The sequence below is a fragment of the Vombatus ursinus genome, unplaced genomic scaffold (assembly GCF_900497805.2).
Source record: "Vombatus ursinus unplaced genomic scaffold, bare-nosed wombat genome assembly UNPS02009205.1, whole genome shotgun sequence".
NCBI lineage: Eukaryota > Metazoa > Chordata > Mammalia > Diprotodontia > Vombatidae > Vombatus > Vombatus ursinus.
In genome coordinates this window covers 18,168,508-18,175,039 of record NW_020948983.1, presented here as the reverse complement: position 1 = coordinate 18,175,039, position 6,532 = coordinate 18,168,508, and positions in this window count along the sequence as shown.

Sequence of the window (6,532 nt, the reverse complement as noted above, 5' to 3'; positions counted from 1 at the left end):
CCCTGCCACTTAACACATTTATCAGTCTCCCTTTCTCCTCCCCCCACCAAAAAAGAAAACAAAAGAACCACAAGACCTGCTGGCTAGACTGAAGATCTGGGTATTGTTGGACCCTGAGATCCCTAGTCTATCCAGCTGAGCCCTGGGCCCAGAGAAAGCCCCTTGTCCAAGGCCACCTCCTGGCCTGCTCTGAGTCAACCCACACCAACACTTACTCCTCTCATATACCCCTTCCTCCACTCGTCTTTGGCCAGTGCAGTTTTGATCCCCTGAGGGCCTCCTTAGGCCCTGACTCAGTACAGGCCTCAGGGCTGGACCCAGATTTGGTGGGGGGGATGGACACACACCCAGACCAGCTGGGCTAAGAGAGGACCCAGGCAGTCTGGCTCTTGGCCAAAAAACTCCACCCTTTCCTGTGGGGCTGAAGGGATGACTCAGGGTTTGGGGGTGGGGAAGGGAGCAGAAAGGAAGTGTGGGAACTATTGGCCTGCCCCATCCTTCCACACCAAGAAACAGCTTTCTTGGAGAGTATTTGGTGGGGCCCCAGGGAATGGCCCCTAAAGCTGGCCATTGGGAAGAGTGAATAAATAAATTCTTCCAGCTCTTAGCACAGTGCCTGGCACAGAGTAGGTACTCAATTTCACTCCCTACTTTTTGTCCCACTTCACCTGTTTCTTACACATTTGGGGGCTAATCTGAGTCCATGCCATTAGGAGCTTCTCTTGGGGGGCTCCTTTCTTAGCCCTTATGCTGCTCCCTAGAAAGTACGGGACAGCTGTAAGGATGAGAGCAAGATCCAAGGGGATTGCATTTACTTCCTCCTCTCTGCCCAGCTGCTCTCTTCATGGGAAGAAAGGATCCTGTGCATTCTAAGGCCAGCTGTCATGGATGGAGGACTATCCATAATGGGGGGAAGTCCCACTCAGTAGGTTTGCCCTTGGCCCTACAGCCCACGGGATGGATATATACCAAACTCAGGAGTTTTGCCAGATCTCTAGCTCAAGAGGAAGGGGGAGGGGATTTATATCCTCAGCAAGGAAGGGTACTTCCCTCTTATACACAAGCCTAGAGACCCCAAGCAACCTGTAAGAGACCGGCATGCTTCATACGGCTTCCTGCCTGTCGCACACACCCCACAAAATCATATGCACATGCTCAGAGGGACTCTTAAGTTTACTCCCTCCTGTCAAGTATATATCAACCCAATTTTACATATGAGGAAAAAGACGATTTGATTGATTTACCCATGGTTGCCCAGATAGCATCAGAGATGGGATCTGAACCCAGACCTCCCTGATTCCAGGTCCAGTGTTTGATGTACTGAGCCACACAAGGTCTCTTTCCTCTCCTTTCCCTCCTCTTCCACTTGACCATGAAAGGGAGATACTCCTGTTACCCAGATGTGCCAAGGGTGGGGGGTGGGAGGGGAAGTTGATCTCTTCCCCCATCTCTTGATGCCAAGCTTTTTTGTGTGTGTGCCCATCTTGAGCTCAAAGGGTTTAGGGGATGAGTAGAGGGGGCCCACTCTACAGTCATATCTTCGCCAGGTTGCCAGCTGCTTCGGGTGGAGCTGGCAGCTGGGGAGCAGCTGTGGGGAGGGATTCTAGAGACCAAGAGCAACAGACTCCACCCCAAAGAAAGCTGAGACTTGTGGGGGGAAAATCTAGCCTGGAGAGACAGAACCACACCTTCCACTTTCCATACCCCATCCCTTATCTATGCAGTTGGAGGGGGCCACCAAAGATCAAAGTCACCCCCAATCTATTGCCAGTCTCATTCAATGAGTCCAGTCCAGGAGAGGGAGGGGAGGGGAATGGGTGGGAGAAGGCAGGGGGATGGGACATAACTTGAAAACAGACACCCTGTGACACACTCATTTACTTACTCATAGGCACACCCAGTGATGCATTCACACTGACACACAGACTCTGCCAGCCATACTCAGTGACACAGTCACACACATAGTCACATCCACTGACACACCCAGTCTCTCTCACACACTTACATGTAAGTGTAATACACACACTCATCCCTCACTTTGCTCAGGAACACATCACTTTCCCTCCTGACCAGACCCCTCTGAATTCATCTCCCTTAAGAGCAGTGGAAGCCCAGAGGCCCAGCTGAGGTCATTCCAAACTGCCCCTGCCTCCCAAACCAGGCCCACTGCGGTCTCGAGGAGACAGTCTCCCCCTAGTGAAGGGGGGACGGAGGAAGAAGAGAAAGGCAGAGTCAGTCAGCTGGAGAGCCCAGTATGTCACTTCAAATCACTGGCCTTAGCTTTCCCCTCTGTGGAATGGCAAGAGCAAGTCTTGCTCTGTCTACTTTTCAGTGGCGGATGAAACAAAATATTTCCTTTTTTATATGTTTGCCAACTATTTCTTTCCCTTGCATGATAGTCCAAAGGGCATATTTCGTATTATTTAAAAACCCAACTGCTGAATGCTCTCCTCCTGTAGGGGCTTCAGACTTCAGGGGGTAGGTAGTAAAGAGCAAGAATACCTTAGGGGGTTGAAGGTGGATTAAAAATGCAAAGTCAAAAGAAACGCAAGGTCATTTCTGTCCCAGAGTTCGGAGTGAGTATGGAGGAGAAAGCACTGGATTTGGAGTCTTTCTGACTTGCTTTTCTAGCAAGTTCTAATCCTGCTCCCCACCCCAACCCCATTACCTCTGGAACCTTACTGGGACTCAGTTCCTTAATCTGTAAAATGAGGGGATTAGCCCAGATAATCCCTCTTTCAGGACTGATGCTCTATGATGCCCGTCTTTTCCAAGGTACTGTGTACAGAATCACAAAATCTTAGAGGGGAAGTGACTTTGGAAACCATCTAGCCCAACCCATACCTGCACAGGACTCCCCTCTCCAACACACCTAACAAGTGGCCATTCAGCCTTTGCTTAAAGGCCCTCAGGAAGAGGGAAACCGTGTGTTGTAGGACCACAAATTTAGCAATGAAAGAGATTTCAGAGAACATCCATTCCAACTCCTTCACTGCTGATGAGGAAACTAGAGCCCAAACAAGAAAAGTGACCTGCCCAAAGTCCTATCGTGTAGTTAGAGGCAGTTCCTACTTTTGGAGAACTGCAATTCTTAGGACAGTTTTCCTCACATGAAGATGCCTAAACTTGCCTCTTCCAGATGTCCACCCATTACTCCTACTTCTCTCCTATGAGGCCAAGGAGAATAAATTGAATCCCCTTTCCACATGAGTGCTTTAAATGCTTGAGCACAGCTATGGTCCGATACCTCCATCCCTACCCACGAGTCTTCACTTCATCCAGGCTCAACACACCCATCCCTTCAACCAGGAGTGCCATGGATACAGTTCTGGGCTTGGAGTCTGGAAGACTCATCTTCCTAACTTCAAATTACTAGCTGTGTGATCCTGGGTAAGTCACAACCTCAATTTTCTCAACTGTAAAATGGGGATCATAATAGCACCTACCTCCCGGGGTTGTTGTGAGGACCAAATGAGATAACTTTCATAAAGTGCTTAGCACAGTTCTTGGCTCATGTTGTCAGTCGTGCCCACCTCTTCATAACTCCATTTTGGAGTTTTCTTGGCAGAGATACTGTAGTGGTTTGCCATTTCCTTCTCCAGCTCATTTTACAGATGAGGAAACTGAGGCAAACAGGCTTAAATGATCTGCCCAGGGTCACACAGCTAGTAAGTATCTGAGACTGGATTTGAGCTCAGGTCTTCCTGACTCCAGGTCTGGCACTCTATCCACTGTATCACTTAGCTGCTCCTCTTGGCACATAGTAGGTGTTTAATAAATGCTTGTTACCTTTCTTCAACTGTTCCTAAAATGGCATGAATTTGAGCCCGCATTCTAGTTGCTCTCTTCAGGATACTCAATGCCTTTCCTTAAATGTGTTATCTAGAACTGAACACAATATTCTAGATGTTTGTGTTGTCTGAACAGATGAGGGCATGCTAGACTATTACTTTCCTCTTCCAGGACACTATACTTTTCTCCAAGCAACCTGCATTATCTTTGGGGGCTGCATTGTTCACTCAAATTGAACTTGAGACCCACTAAAATACCTAGATCTTTTCCAGATGAACTGTTGTGTAGTGATAGCTCCTGCTATCTGGTACTTGTGAAGTGATTTTTTGGACCTTAGGATCAGACTTTACATTTATCTCTATTAAATTTTATCTTAATTGGATTCAGTGCAGTGCTGTAGCCTCTTTAGCTCTTTTTGGATTTTGAATCTGTCATCTGAAACAATTATCCCTCCTGGCTTTGTGCCATCAGCAAATTTGATTAGCATGTCCCATCCATGCCCTTTCTTAAGCCATCAATTAAAATTGTTAAGCACAAAGCATAGATTCCAGAGGCAGTCCAATGGAGATCTCTTTCCAAACTGATACCAGACCACTAGTGGTGACTTCCTTGAACCTGGTTGTTCAAAAAGCTCTGAATCCATCTAACTGTCCTATCATCTTGTCCACAACTCTGTACATTTTTCAAGGGAGTAGCGTGAGAGAAACTTCATCAAATGCTTCACTAAAATGTAAGCAAACTATATCTACAACATTCCCCTGAACTGTCAGTGTGGAAACCCTGTAAAAAGGGAAATGAGGTTAGTCTAGTATGACCTGTTCTTGATAAAGCCATGTTAGCTCTTTATAATCACTTCTGCCCCGTTCCTGGTTATTTCTTCTGGGGGCCAAGCCAAACAAGTCAGGAGGCAGGGTGGCACATTGGAAAGAAGTCTCTGGGAGTCAGGGGACCTGGGTTCGAATCCTGTGTCTGTTGCTTACTATTTGATCTTGGGCAAGTCATTTAAGGTTCCCTGGGCTTCCTTTTACTCATCTATAAAAGGTGTTGGGATGGGGTGGGGTCAGGTGGAGAGAGACCTTTGAGGTCCTTTCCAAACAAATCTATAATACTAAATCTAATTCTTCCATAAGGCAGCCTTTTGTGAAAACAGATATCATGTCCTCCTGGATAAAATGATATTCCTCAGATGCAAGTCTTACCATGTCATTCCCCTATTCAAGAAGCTTCAGTGGCTCCCTAGTACCTTTAGGATAAAATACAGACTCCTTTGTTGGCATTAAAAAGCTTTTTACAGTCTTGCCCCAGCCTACCTTTTCAGGCTGATTATACATTATTCCCATTACATGCTTTATGTTCCATCCAAACTTGCTTACTTACTGCTTCCCATAATCAACATTGCATCTCCAGCCTCCATGTCTTTGCATAGGCTAGTCCCCTAAACCTGAAATGCTGAGACCCCTCATTTGAGAAAGCTCACCCCTTCCCAATAGTTTTGTTGATGTTGTTGTTTATGTATTTTATTTACTTATCTATGAATATGTTGCCTCCCTCTCAGTAAGGTAGAAATTTCTTGAGTACAAGGACTGTCTCCATTTTGTATTTCTATCTCTAGTGCCTAGCACAGTGCTTAAGATGTATTTTATAAATGTGCAGTAATTGATTGGTAGACAAAGAAACATGTCTAGAAGAGGGCAAACCAGAGGATGATGGAACTAATTGCCATTATCTCTGATGGTTGTCTGAGGAAACTAGAGATGTTTTGCCCAGAGAACATAGATGGAGTGGAGAGGAGAAGGAATAGCATGACCGCTGTCTTCCAATATCTGAAGGGCTTTTATACTATAACAAGTATGCCCAGACCTTACAATAGGGAAATTTGATTAAATTTATGTTATGTGGTTCCAGAGGCAGAACAAGGGCCAGTGGGCAGGGGTAGTTTTCAACTCAATATAATGAACTTTCTAACAATTAGAGCAATTCAGCTAAGTCCTCCTAAGGGTAACCTTGGGAGGTAACTTGATTTCCATCACTACAGGTGTTAGAGCAGAACTTGGATTCTCTGTCTCAGAGTTTCTGTCTTTAGGGAGTCCATAGGACCATAGGATTTAGAGTTGGAAGCCAACTCTGTTATAATCCCTTTAGTTTATATTTGAGGAAACCCAAAAAAGTTAAGTGATTTGCCTAAGGTCATAGACTAGTTAGGGAAACAATGTAAAATGCTCCCATAATAGGGAACAATAAAGTATAATTCATAGCCTAATTCTCCTCAGGTTTATAAAAACCATGTCCAGGTTTTGCAGGATCTTGGGGATAGCCCCAAAAAATCACTCTCTCCTTGGCTCATATTACTCCTACCTTCTGGGAAATCTCAGAATACAATTTAGATATTGCTCTTGTCTAGTTCTCCCCCACATACGGGTAAAAATGTATCTAGATGCTATACAAACACTCAAGGTAACAATACATTTATCAGGTGCAACCATTTATTTCACTCTACAGACATGCAAAACCATATAACCCATAAATAATCAATGTAATTCTCCTCCTCCTATGAGCCCTGTTTCTTCCCACCACCCCCAGGTGGTGGGCCCCCTAATGCGGGCTCAAATTCATGCCATTTTAGGAACAATTGAAGAAAGGTAACAAGCATTTATTAAACACCTACTATGTGCCAAGAGGAGCAGCTAAGTGATACAGTGGATAGAGTGCCAGACCTGGAGTCAGGAAGACCTGAGCTCAA